The sequence below is a fragment of the Bubalus bubalis genome, chromosome 18 (genome assembly GCF_019923935.1).
Source record: "Bubalus bubalis isolate 160015118507 breed Murrah chromosome 18, NDDB_SH_1, whole genome shotgun sequence".
Taxonomy (NCBI): domain Eukaryota; kingdom Metazoa; phylum Chordata; class Mammalia; order Artiodactyla; family Bovidae; genus Bubalus; species Bubalus bubalis.
Window position 1 is genome coordinate 57,185,308 of NC_059174.1, and position 14,457 is coordinate 57,199,764.

Sequence of the window (14,457 nt, forward strand, 5' to 3'; positions counted from 1 at the left end):
AGCACTGAAGACTTGATGCTTTTGAACTGTGGTGTTGGAGAAGACTCTTGAGGGTCCCTTGAACTGCAAGGAGATCCAACCAGTCCATCCTAAAGGAGATCAGTCCTGGGTGTTCATTGGAAGGACTGATGTTGAAGGTGAGACTCCAATACTTTGGCCACCTTATGTGAAGAGCTGACTCATTTGAAAAGACCCTGATGCTGGGAAAGATTGAGGGCAGGAGGAGAAGGTGATGACAGAGGATTAGATGGTTGGATGCCAACTCGATGGACATAGGTTTGGGTAAACTCCAGGAGTTGGTTATGGACAGGGAGGCCTGGCGTGCTGCGGTTCATAGGGTCGCAAAAAGTCGGACATGACTGAGCAACTGAACTGAACTGAATTCTCTCTGCTAACCCTAACCCTAACTGCTAACATCTCTCTGTGACCCTATGTTTCTGTGTGCCTGACCATCTCTTCTTTCTTTAGATCTGTCTTTCTTTAAATCTCACACTTTGTCTCTTTCTCCCTGGCTTTGTTTCTCTGTCTGTCTGTCCCGTTCTTTCTCTCTGTCTTCCAGTCTCTGTCTATGGCTCCCTCTGTGTATGTGTGTGTGTCCATTTCTACTTGCTTTCTTCTGGGTTTGCATCTTTCTGTCTCTTAATTTCTGACTCCGCACCTCCTGACTTCCTTATTCTATTGTCTCTTTCTCTCTCTTTCTTTTCCTTTTTCTCTCTTTCTCTATTCCTCGCTCTCTGTGGGTTTCTCTCTGCCCCTGTCTCTCTTTGCGTACAGCTATCTCCTTCTCTCTGATTCTATCTGGATCCTTAACTCTGTTTTTTCCTGTCTCCCAGTATTTGATTCTCTGTTTCTCCTGGATCCTCTCAGTGGCTGCCTGTTTCTCCTTTGTCTGTGTGTTCGTCTGTCTGTTTGTCCATCTGTGTGTGTGTGTGTCCTCTCCAAGTCTCTCTGCATCTCTTTGTATCTCCGAGGCTCTCTGTGTGTGTGTCTCTCTCTGACTCACACACTCTCTCTCACACTGTTTGTCTCTGTTTTCCTGTCTCCAGGTCCTCGTATCTCCCTGCTGCTCCATCTCTCCCCGCCTGTTCTGGCACTTTCCCCTGCAAGGTGCCAACTTCTCACTCCCTGAGTTTCCCCAGACAGGCAGGGTATGGGGGAGCCCCGGCCAGGTTGGGCCTCTGCCTGAGCCTGGCTGTCAGGGAGAAGAAGGCTACTTCAGGCCCCAAGTCAGGGGTACCCCCCCCCTCTCCAGGGCAGGGCGTCTCTGACGCGGTTGCTGGGAGCCCAGCCGCCGCCTGGTGTCTGGCCGTGTCTGGGTGATGGGTCCTCCGGTGGGAGCCCAGCCCAGACCATGAGGGGAGGGCAATCCCTTTACCCTGGGGGGAGGCCGGGGGAGCCCGGGCTCCACTCAGAAGCCGGGCATTTGGCTGCCCAGCCCCCACCCCGCCCTGCCGGGGTGGAGCAGCTGTATAAAACCAGCTGTTTCTAAAACCAGAGTGCGGACGAGGCAGGAGGGACCAGGACTTTAGACCCAATGGTGTCTTTCTCCAGGACCCAGGATTTGGGGCCCCCAGCCCCTCCTCCCTCAAACCCAGGGGTCCAGGACCCCAGCCTTTTCCTCCCTCAGATCCAAGAGTTCAGGACGCTAAGGCGCTCCTCCTTCGGACCTAAATGTCCAATCTCCCAGAATTCCTTGCAGGGAGAGATGACCAAGGCTGGAAACAGCCAAGCCAAGAGCTGAAAGACAAGGACAGATAAAATGGGCACTCGCACAGGAGGCAGGGGCTGACAGTGGCAGGACCACACCCTGCTCCCCTCACTAACAGCCGTCTCTCCCAGAATCCTCCACTCTAATGGTGGCCCTCAGGTCCCTGCCCTGGGTCCACAGTGACCCTCCCAAGATTTCCATCATCATCGAAAAACTCAGGGTGTGGTTTACAGAACGCAGGACGGAAAGAGCGAAAGCAGGGAGACCATAAGGCCGAAGCAGAGAAAAGGCAGCGGGAAGGACATGTGCTCACTGGAGGGACATCTCCTGTGCCCCCAGCTCCTGGTGGGGCTGGGCTCTCAGCTGGGCGATGCCTGGCACACAGAAATGACTCAGCCTGGGCCCTGCCCTTGAGGAGATGCCAATCTGGTGAAGAAGACAGCTGTGTAAACAGAGGATCACAGACCATTGAGAGCAAGGATGCACGAACCCAGCAGGAGAGTCAGGGAGGGCTTCCTGGAGGAGGTGATATCCTGGAGGAGCCGAGTCCTTGAGTGTGGAGGAGTTAATCAGGGTAAGGGTGGTGGGGGTGGGGCTGGGGGTCGAAAGATAGAACAAGAAGGGCATCCGAGGCAAGAAATGTCCTAGACAGTCAGGAAAGTACCTGGGAGTTGATGTTGCGGAAGCTGAAAGGGTGAAGCACAGGGCTGGGTGCATAACACAGTCCACCCTGGGCAGGGCTTTGAATGCCAGCTTCAGAGGCTGGGACTTTGTCCTGGGTGCTGGGAAGCCAGGGGAGGGCTGTGGGCAGGGGAGGGACAGTGTCCGCTCTGGGTTCCTGTGAGGGACACAGGGAATGGAGAGACTAGGGGCGTTTGGCCAGGGTGTGTGTGTGGCAGGTTCACCTCAGCATCTTCTCTGGGAGGAAGAGAGCATGGAATGTGAGCTGGGATGCAGGCAGCAGCCGCGGGTCTGGAGGAGCATCAGGGACCTGCAGAGCTGGGGGAGCAGAGGCCAGAGGGGAAGCCCTGAGGGTGGCTGAGAGAGGGAGGCAGACAGAGGTTGGGGGCGGACAGACTCACCCTTTTTGTCTGAGCTCCTTGTTTGTTTTTTGCATATTTTTTAGTTAGAAATCTAGCATTCTACTCATATGAAGTCAAACAAGTGGAATCAAAATGTCATAAATTTTTTAGTTAGGTAAAAATTCATAAGCTTTCTAAAATACATATATTATACATATTATTTATATATGTATACAAAAACTTTTCTATTGCATAAATGCTTGAGAAACAACATCAAAAAAAAAAAAAAGAGAAGAGACGGAGGAGTTGGAAAACAAACTAATTGAGATGGGAGCACTGAGTAAGAAATAGAAAAAGTGAAACAAACTAGATAAAAGTAAATGATCATCATCTAGTCCAGTTGTTCTTAAACAAGACTGCTCATTAGAAACATATTTCGTGAGCTCCTTCTTTAAAAATTTTTTTAAAAATGTTAATAGTTCAGTCACACTGCAGGGCATGTGGGATCTTAGTGGGTCTTAGTTCCCCTGTGCCCCCTGCATTGGCAGCTCAGAGTCTTAACCACTGAACCAGCAGGGAAGTCCTCTTTCTGAGCTCCTTCTGATGACATTTGCCTCCCTTCAGAACTAGGGAGGGTGCCGGGCCTAGGGAGGCAGCTTGAAGAAGTCTGTGAAGAAGCATTTTGTTAAATGCTTTAGTCCAGGCGAATGACTTCTCTGCAAGGAGTCCTGGGTGGGAGGGAAGTGCTTTAGGAGAATTTAGACACTGAGAGTCAGAGGAGAAAGGAAGAGAGGGAGGAGGAGGGGAGGGAAGAGGAAGAAGAGGAGAGTAGGGAAGGAGGGAAGGGAGGAGGGAAGGGAGGCGGGGAGGGAGGAGGGGAGGGAGGGGAGGAGGGGGAAGGGAGGAGGGGAGGGAGGCTGTTTAGCCTGACCACCCTATTTAATACGGAAAGCTGTCCCACTCTGGGTCTCCTGAATCTCACTGCCCTCTAATTCTCTTTTTTCCCCACAGCATATACTTCTATATAAAGCATAACTTGTCCATGGAGTCTCTTCCCTGTATAACCTGCCTCTCCCTTGTTGGAATGCAAGCTGCTCATAGACAGTGGTCTTTGTGTCGTCGGTGGCTCCGGTTCCTTGGGTCTGGACTGGTACCTGTTGTGTAGCGGGTGTTGGATGGATAAATACGGGGTGAATGAGTCAGTGAGACTGGGATGGAGAGTCAGAACGCTGGGTGGAGGCAGGAAAGAGGAAGAAGACGGAATTCCCTGGTGGCCCAGTGGTTAGGCCTTCATGCTTTCACAGCCAAGGGCTGGGGTTCCATCCGTGGTTGGGCAACTACAGTGCTGCATCCCACAAGCCTCTTGGTGCTGTCAAAGAAAGAAAAATAAAAAAAGGAAGAGAAAGAAGAGGAGGAAAAGGGGGAGGGGGACAGGAGGGAAGGAGAGGAGGGAAAGGGAGGGGGAGGGGTAAGGAGGAGGGCAGAGGAGGAGGAGGGAGATGGGGGGAGATGGGAACGTGAGGGGTTGAGGGGGAGAAAGCCCAGAGCTGAGGACCCCCCAGCTACCCGCAGCTCTGGAGGGACAGGAGGAGGTGTTTCCAGGAAGGTGGGACCCTGGACAAGGCTTCCCAGGATGAGTGAGGATCCGAATCCGGAAGCAGGTGGCCTTCCAGGAGTTCCAGGCCTAGGTCCCAGCGCTCTGAGCTCAGCCCTGGACAGGCTGCAGTTGGTTCCGCTGGCCATTCCTCCCACTCAGCTGCGTTCTGGGAAACACCTAGGCCTCCAGATTCTGCCGAAATCAATGCCTAGGCCTCTAGATTCTGCCGAAATCCTGGGAGAGGGAGGGGAGGGCAGAGGGAAGGAGATGATGGCCGCAGGTCCGCCCTCCGCCCTTGGGAGAAGCTGGGGGACCTCTGAGGCCTGAGGAGAGGGCCGCCCAGTCAGGCTGTAACCCTCCCTCCAGCTGCAGACATCCGCACCCCCCCACCCCTCCATCCCCCCACCCCCCACCGCCCCCGCCCAGCTACAGGGCCAGGCTTCCCAGGTCAGCAGCTCTCTCCTCTTCCAGGAAAACAAGAGAGGAGTCTCATCTTGAGAGACAGAGACTGAGGCCTGGGAGGAGCTGGTTCCTGGTCAGAAGGATGCAGCCCGGGGACAGCTGAGGCCAGTGGACAGGAGGCCTGTCCACCCGGGGGGAGGACTGGAGGGAGGAGGGGCTGGGGGCCTGGACCCCCGCTCTGAGGGAGGAGGGGCTGAGGGAGGAGGACTCTTGGGTCTGAGGGGGGAGGGCGCTGGGGTTCTGGACCCCTGGGACTGAGGGAGGAGGCGTTGAGGATCTACACTCCTGCGTGCTGAAGAGGAGTCCTGGACCCCTGGCCCTTTGAGTCCATCACCTTCTGAGCTCTGACAGAGCTGTTGGAGCCGGGTCACTCTGCACATATGACTTTGGTTCTGTGCCTCCCTGGCTCCCTTCCCGAGCAATGTTCCCATTGTCCACGTTGAGTCCTGCCCGTGCCTCCACACACACCAGGGCCTGAAGAGCCTCCCAGGAGAGAAACACAATGATCGGAGTCAGAAGACAGGATGATGGGGACCAGGAGGGACTGCCTGGGCCCCCCAGGTGGGAGCCGGCCACTTGTGTGTTCTTGAGTCCCTGAGCCTCTCTTTCTGCATCTGTAAAATGGGAACATCTCAAGTTGTCCCCCATGCTTCCCTCGTGCCTCAGGGGTAAAAAATCCACCTGCAATACTAGAGATGCAAGAGACGCAGGTTCCACCCAACCCTGGAGAAGGAAATGGCAACCCACTCCAGTATTCTTGCCTGGAGAATTCCATGGACAGAGGAGCCTGGCGGGCTACAGTCTATGGGGTTGCAAACAGCCAGACATGACTGAGTACGCATACGTGAGTTGTCCCTCACGGACAGCCCTACAGGTTAGGAGAGCGTATGGAATTGGAAGTGAGTTTTAGCTGTTCCTGAGCCAGCCACAGCTGAGTGGCTGCATGACTGCCTCAGGCTGCAACAAGCGGGCCCCCGACCTTCCCCTGGCAACCTCAGCACAGACCTGGGGATCAGACCAGCTGACGGAAGGCACCCAAAGCTCAGACCCAGAAACCTGCTCTAATGTCTGCTCTTACCATCCATCCAAGCATCCTACAGAGTGGTCTAGGGGCCTCAGAGCGTCCACTGTGTGCATTTGCTAAAAAATACAGATTTCTGGGCCTTGCTCCAATATATTCTGACTCAGTGAGCTCAGAACCCTGCAAATGACTCAAACATATGCCCCATAGAGTCCCTTGGACTGCAAGGAGATAAAACCAGTCCATCCTAAAGGAAATCAATCCTGAATATTCATTGGAAGGACTGATGCTGAAGCTGAAGCTCCAATACTTGGGCCAACTGGTGGAAAGAGCTGACTCATTGGAAAAGACCCTGATGCTGGGAAAGATAGAACACAGGAGGAGAAGGGGGCGACAGAGGATGAGATGGTTGGATGGCATCACCGACTCAATGGACATGAGTCTGAGCAAAGACAGTGAAGGACAGGGAAGCCTGGTGTGCTGCAGTCCACAGGGTTGAAAGGAGTCTGACGTGACTTAGTGACTGAACAACAAAACATCAGGGTGTTCCCTGGTGACCTAATGGTTAGGATTCCAGGCTCTCACTGCTGTGACCTAGGTTCAATCCCTGGTTGGGGCATTGAGATCATGTAAGCCGTGCAGTGTGGCAAAAAACAAAAAAAAAACAAAAAAAAAACAAAAAAAACACACACAAAAAAACAAAAAATCCCTACAGGGTTCTTAGACTGTGTGAACTTTGAGAACCATCTGACGAGGGAAAAAATGATTTCTGAAGTGGCATTACCTCTGCACCCTCCCCAGGCTCCTGTTTCATGCTTAGCATTGATCTCTGTGCTTTACCCTCATTTAACTGCTTTGAAAACCTTTTGAAGCAAGTATTATGATCCTCATTTTACTAATAAAGAAACTAAGGTCTTGATACACTCAATGTTCTGCAGACAGCTGGAGGTCCCAAGCCCAGAAACTGCCTTAAATGAGCTCCCAAACTCATGGATAATTTGTTATTTACAGGAAATAGTTGCACAAGATTGCTTTCTGGGCCTGTGAGTAATTTGCTTCATCCTGGCTCGGATGGTTAAGAATCTGCCTGCAATGCGGGAGACCTGGGTTCCATCCCTGGATCGGGAAGATCCTCTGGAGTAGGAAATGGCAACGCACTCCAGTATTCTTGCCTGGAGAATCCCATGGACAGAGGAGCCTGGTGGGCTGCAGTCCATGGGGTCACACAGAGTTGAACACAACTGAGCCACTAAGCACAGCACATTCACTCACTCATCAAACACTGTTACCGAGGCCTCCTGTGGGACAGAGCATGGAAGAGCAATAGGTTGGAGGGACCTGTATTCTTTTTTTTAGAAACAATTATTTAATTTTGGCTGTGCTGGGTCTTTGTTGCTGCGAGCTTTCCCTAGTTGCAGTGAGCCAGGACTACTTTTCACTGTGGTCCTCAGGCTTTTCACTGCGGTCATTCTCTTAGTGCGGAGCGCGGGCCCTAGGCCCACAGGTTCAGTAGTTGTGGCTCATGGACTTAGTTGCTCGGAGGCCTGTGGAATCTTCCCGGATCGGGACTCGAACCTGTGTCCCCTGCATTGGCAGGGGGACTCAACCACTAGACCACCAGGGAAGTCTGTCTTTTTAAGAAAAAAAAAAAAAAAATTAAAAAGGGAAGGAAAATCTTTATTTTAAATTAATCAATTAGTTTCTGGTTGCACGGGGTCTTTTTTGCTGTGCGTGGGCTTTTCTCTAGTTGGGGCGAGCGGCGGCTGTGCCCTAGTTGGGGTCCTGGGCTTCTCACTGCGGGGGCGTCTCTTGTTGCGGAGCACAGGCTGTAGGCGAACCGGCTTCAGGACTTGCAGCATGCTGGAGGAACTTGTATTCTAAGCCCAGATCCGACTGAAGTGTGTGGGTTTGGAAAAGTGATTTGTTCACTCATAGCCTCAGTTTCCCGCCTTGGACATCATTTTGGAGCGCAGTTTCATGAGAGGGTTGAGTCCCCAGGTATCCTGAGGTGGCTGGTGGCCCCCCGCCCCAGAGTCCTCACCCCCTGTACCTGTGAGTGTGACTGGGGTGACTGGTGGCCCCCCCACCCCAGAGTCCTCACCCCTTGTACCTGTGAGTGTGACCTCAGGTGGGAAAAGTCTTTGTGGGTGTGATGAGGTTAAGGATTTTTACCTGAGATCACCCCTACCTAAATCCAATGCTGGAATCCTTACAAGAGTGAGGCACATACGTTAATGCATATATATGAAATCTAGAAAAATGGCACAGATGAACCTATTTCCAAGGCAGAAATAGAGACGCAGACATAGAGAAAGGACATATGGACACGGGGGGAGGGGAGGGTGGGACGAATTGGGAGAGTAGCATGGAGATATAGACACTACCACGTGTGAAACAGATAGCCAGAGGGAAGCTGCTGTTATAGCACAGGGGGCTCAGCCTGGGGCTCTGTGGTGCCCTAGAGGGGTGATGGGGGGAGGAGTAGAGGGAGGTTCAAGAGGGAGGGGATATGTGTATTCATACAGCTAATTCATGTTGTTGTACAGCAGAAACTAACACAACATTGTAAAGCAGTTATACTCCAATAAAAAAGAATTATCGTATATTAATGTGTAATATATGGACTCTAGAAATACAGATGGACCTTATGCAGGGCAGGAAATGAGACGCCGACGTAGAGAACAGACTTGCGGACACAGCAGGGAAGGAGAGGGTGGGATGAGTTGAGAGAGTGGTATTAACATATATGCACTACCATGTTTAAAACAGGGAGCTAGAGAGATGCTGCTGTGTACACAGGGGGCTCAGCCTGGGGCTCTGTGATGCCCTAGCGGGGTGGGGGTGGAGGGGGGCTCAAGAGGGAGGGGATATATGTATTCATACAGCTGATCCACGTTATTGTAGAGCAGAAACTGACACAACATTGTAAAGCAACTATATTCCAGTAATAAAATTTTAAAAACAATGAGTGACCAAGTTAAAAAAAAAAAAAAAAAGAGTAAGGCTGAGGGAGATTAGTAAATAGGAGACACAAAGGAGAAGGTGATGTGAAGACAAAGGTAGAAATTGGAGGGATGTGTCTGTCAGCCAAGTGTATTCATTTTCCAGGACTTCTGTATAGCTTACTGCAACCTTTTGGCTAAAAACAAGAGAAAGTTGCTGCCCCATAGATCTTGAGGCTGGAAGGCTAAGGTCAAGGTTTTGGTCAGGTTGTGACTCTGAACTGTGAACTGTGGTGTTGGAGAAGACTCTTGAGAGTCCCTTGGACTGCAAGGAGATCCAACCAGTCCATCCTAAAGGAAATCAGTCCTGAATATTCATTTGAAGGGCTGATGCTAAAGCTGAAGCTCCAATATTTTGGCCACCTCTGATGTGAAAAACTGACTCATTGGAAAAGACCCTGATGCTGGGAAAGACTGAAGGCAGGAGTACAGGGGGCCAGAGAATGAGATAGTTGGATGACATCACCATCCAACTGGATGGACGTGAGTCTGAGCAAGCTCCGGGAGTTGGTGATGGACAGGGAAGCCTGTCGTGCTGGGTCCATGGGGTCGCAGAGTCAGACATGACTGAGCGACTGAGCTGGACTGTGACTCTGAAGGCTCTGAGTCTTTTTGGGCCTTCTTCTTGAGTTTTTGGTGGTTTGCTGGCAACCTCTGTCTCCCTCGTTTTGTAGAAGCATCACCCAAATCTCATCTTCACATGACGTTCACCCTGCATGTGCATCTATGTGCTGGTTCCCCTTTTCCTAAGGACATCTGGTCATACTAAGGGCTGATCAGACTTCATGATGACCTCAGCTTAACTGAAATGACTATATAGGCAACAACCTCATATCCAAATAAGGTCACATTCAGAGGTGCTGGAGGGTTAGAACTTCAACTTAAGAATTTGGAGGAGCGGGGGTTACAATTTAATTCATCGCATCAAGGATTGCTGGGAACCACTAGAAAGGAGGAGGAAGTCTTGAACGGATCTCCCTGAGAACCATCAGAAAGAACCCCTCCCCAACCCACACACACACCTTGATTTCAGACTTCTAGGCCCCAGAGCTGTGAGAGAATACATTTCTGTGGTTTGAACCCACCCGGCTTGTGGTCATGAGTTACAACAGTCCTAGCAGACCAACACATCAGCCTGATGCCTGGCCTGCAGTAAACCAGGAACTGGTCTTTGACCTGGAGAAGCTCACGGGGACCGTCCTCTTCTCAGGCAGCAGGGACCAGAATGGGTTACAGGAAAGGTGTCCCCTTGCTTCCCTCCCCAGGTCTGAGGAGTCACAGTAAATTCTGCTGAAGGATTTGCCCCTGTGTTGACTGCCAAAGGGTGGGGCCAGAGGAAGGAAGGCTGTGGGGAGGAGGGGGAAGGGCCACGTCATTGTGGTCTGGACCTCAGAGGGCTGAAAAGGCAAGAGGGAGAACAGGCTTGTCTCCAGCAAGTCGAAATAGCCATACCGTGGAGGGTGCCACGATATATGCCAAGTCCGCGTGGGATACATACGTACCCACTTCGTATTCAACGTTGTTGTTCAGTTGCTCAGTGACTCTTTGCGACCCCATGGACTGCAGCACATCAGGCTTTTCCATCCTTCACCATCTCCCTGAGTTTGCTCAAATTCATGTCTCCTGAGTCTATGATGCCATCCAAGCATCTCATCCTCTGCCGCCCCCTTCGCCTCCTGCCCTGAATCTTTCCCAACATCAGGGTCTTTTCCAATGAGTCAGCTCTTCACATCAGGTGGCCGAAGTATTGGAGCTTCAGCTTCAGCATCAGTCCTTCCAATGAATATTCAGGATTGATTGCCTTTAGGATTGACTGGTTCTATCTCCTTGCAGTCCAAGGGAATCTCAACAGTCATCTCCAGTACCACCGTTCGAAAGCATCAATTCTTCAGCACTCGGCCTTCTTTATGGTCTCTCACGTCCGTATATGACATTAGCTCCAGCAAATCGACCTCAGTTATAATAGCTTCCATATTAAAGAAGAGAAAAACTGACGTTCAAAAAAGAGGGGATGAGGTCTCTAGGGTCATACTAACAGAGCCAGGGTTTGAACACAGCTCTTCCAGAATCCCAAGCACAGGTGCTGTCTGGACTGTGGTATGCTGGTAAACATTAACAGCCAGCTCTCAAGGGAAAAAAGTAGGTCTGTATATAAATATGTATGTTTATGATAAATTTTACTGATTATAAATGATATGTAGCAGATACTTTGGGGCTTCCCTGGTGGCTCAGTGGTAAAGAATCCACCTGCCAGTGCAGGAGACTCGGGTTCGATCCCTGGGCTGGGAATATCCCTTGGAGGAGGGCACGGTAACCCACTCCAGTATTCTTGCCTGGAGAATTCCATGGACAGAGGAGCCTGGTGAGCTAATAGTCCTTGGGGTCAAAAAACAGTTGGACACGACTTAGCAACTAAGCAAAAAACAACAACAAAGCAGACAGCTTACAAATCAGACTTCAACACACAACACTCTACTGTAAATTCCATACCATGGTGGTTTCTGGGCAACTTGCTACTTCTTACAACCGATGATGTGAGTGTCTGTTGGTATCTTTGTTTATGTTAATAAGAGGGAAACGTGAAACACGGAATATGGATGTTGAAACTTCAAGGGTCCATCGAAATGTAACAAAGTAATTAGGAAGGGCTGAATCTGAGAATTTGTTACCTTTGTTTTGACTATCACTTATTCATTGTAATTTTATAGGACTGATTTCTTTTTTAAAAAATTTTTATTTAATTTAAAAAAATTATTTATTGGCAGCACTGGGTCTTAGTCGCGGCGCCCAGGATCTCCGATCTTCCTGGAGGCATGCGTGCAGGATCTTTAGTTGCTGCATGTGAGATCTAGTTCCCTAAACTGGGGTTGAACCCCAGGCCCCTGGCGTTGGGAGCAAGGAGCCTTAGCCATGGGACCACCAGAGATGTCTCTACAGGATTGATTTCTAATAGTGGCTCATAAAATTCCTGACACGTTAACGGCTGTCTGGAAGCCATCACGAGCCCTCTCAACATATGGCCGGTGTTGCCCCCTCTCATATATGAGTGGGTGGGTGGGAGGGGAACAGACACGGGTGGCCGTCACGTCGGAGTCCCAGGAGTCATGCGCCTTGGCTACTTTGAGGCTTGGGAGACAGAGGCCAGTTCCAGCCCCTGGAAATAGTCTTGACAACAGAGGACCCTTGTCCACAATGGCGTCTCTGCCTCGGGCGCTGTCCAGCTGCCCCAGGTCACTGGTGATTGTGCTCGGAACTCGGCTATTTCTGTCTGTGGTGCTGGTGTTTCTCCCAGCCTCCAGGTGTGTGGATGGGGTGGGGGTGGGGAAGGATAAGAAAGTATTTTCAGGGACTCGACTGAATGCCTGTATCCACTCACCCCGTGTCATCCGTTCAGCTGCGGAAGATGCTAAAACTCACTGCCCTTTACATTCGCTGCTCCAGGAAATATCTTCTTCCACCCCTTCCTCCTTTCTCCAGCCCTCTGTCCCTCCCTCTCTTTTTTTCTCTCTCCCTTTTTCTTTCCTCCATCTCCTCTCCCTCACTCCTTCGCTTCTCTCTCCATCTCTCCCCTCTCTCCCCTCTCCCTCCTTTTTCCTCTCTCAGTAAAATTTTCACAGAAATGTAATATACACACAGGCCATTGCGCATGTCATAAATGTTCCACTTATTCAATATTCTTGAGAGTCCCTTGGACTGCAAGGAGATCCAACCAGTCCATCCTAAAGCAGATCAGTCCTGGGTGTTCACTGGAAGGACTGATGGTAATGCTGAAACTCCAGTACTTTGGCCACCTCATGTGAAGAACTGACTCATTGGAAAAGACCCCGATGCTGGGAAAGATTGAGGGCAGGAGGAGAAAGGGACGACAGAGGATGAGGTGGTTGGATGGCATCACCGACTCAATGGACATGGGTTTGGGTGGACCCCGGGAGTTGGTGATGGACAGGGAGGCCTGGCATGCTGCTGTTCATGGGGTCACAAAGAGCCAGACATGACTGAGTGACTGAACTGAACTGAACTGATTCAACATTCACAATTTCAACACCTCTGAAGAACCAGCACCCAGAGAAGCAGAATGTTCCCACTGCCCCTTCCAGACATCCTACACACACACACACACACACACACACACACACACATGCTGTGGTCCCCTTTGCCTGGCAAAGCAATAAAGCTACTCTTTTCTACTTCATCCCAAACTCTGTCTCCAACATTTTATTTGGCACCTGTTTGCAGAAGCCCATCACTACAGTTCAGTTCTGACATGGTCTAGATTCCACATTGGGTTCCATCAGGTTAAGAAGGGCTCAGTCCCCTCAAGACTGCTCTCTCCCCCACTTCACACGCTGATCCCAACTCCAGGTTGTCACCTGTGCTTCTGACTGACTATAAACCGGAGTTTCCTGTGGCAGCTCCTCTTTGGGTTTATTAATTTGCTAGAGCAGCTCAGGGAACTCTGGACACCCATTTATTCACGACATTACTGGGTTATTACAGAGGATATGAATCAACAGCTAGAGACACATAGGGTGAGGTCTGAACAAAAGGTCTTCTGTGCTGTTAAACAACACAAATCCAACTGAGTGATTTAAAGATCAAACTGGCTTGCTCGAACAACTCATGAATCAGACAGCATCCCATCTAGCAAATGGAAAGGAACTTCACTGAGCCGCAGGAAAGGAAAGGTTTTTAAAGGTGGAGGTAGTGGGCAAGGAGGTGGGGATTATTAGCAAAGAATGCATTGTTTCAGGCAAGGTCAACCCCTGTGCCAGGCAAAGTACCCTGCCTAACTTGTTGTCTGACCACTTTGTTTTGAAATAAATCAATCTGCAAAAGGACTTGGTGTTTTCCCTTGCTTTCCGCAAAAGATCACTCACAAATTGCCCTTCATTGTGTAACGCGCATTCTTAATGCACTGGCAAAAGAAAGAACTCAAAATGAGTATCATCTGGTCTTGTTATCGAATGTCTTTCACCCACTCCGCTGTTTTCCTTCCATCATCTTCTCTCCCTTCATGTCACCCCTAAAGTTTTTGCATTTTCAATGCAAAGAAGTTTACCCATCTCATTTGCACTCTTGACTCCTAGAAAAGCATTTTAATTTCCAAGAAATGTATACTCTTCAATGCCCAACTAAGATGTGGCTATAGAAAATAAGGAACAACTAATAAAGTCAAGAGGCTTCCCTGGTGGCTCAGTGGTAAAGAATCCACTTGCCAGTGCTGGAGACGAGGGCTCCATCCCTGCCTGGAGAAGGAAATGGTAACCCACTCCAGTATTCTTGTCTGGGAAATCCCCTGGACAGAGAAGCCTGGCATGCTACAGCCCATGGGGTCACAAAAGAGTCAGACATGACTTAGCGACTAAACCACAACAATAAAGACGACAGAGCAAACTAGGAGGCTTGAAAGAGAATAAGTGCTTCCAAAGTGGCCGCCAGGGCAGGGAACTCTTACTATCCCTACCCACTGGCCTTGGTTGCAATACAATAGCACTTGTTGAATATCCTCTCCAGTATTCTTTTAATTGGAGTATAATTGCTTTACAATATTGTGCTAATTTCTGCTGTACAACAACATGAACTAGCTATTTTTGTTCAGTCACTAAGTCGTGTCCGACTCTTTGCAACCCCATGGACTGCAGCAT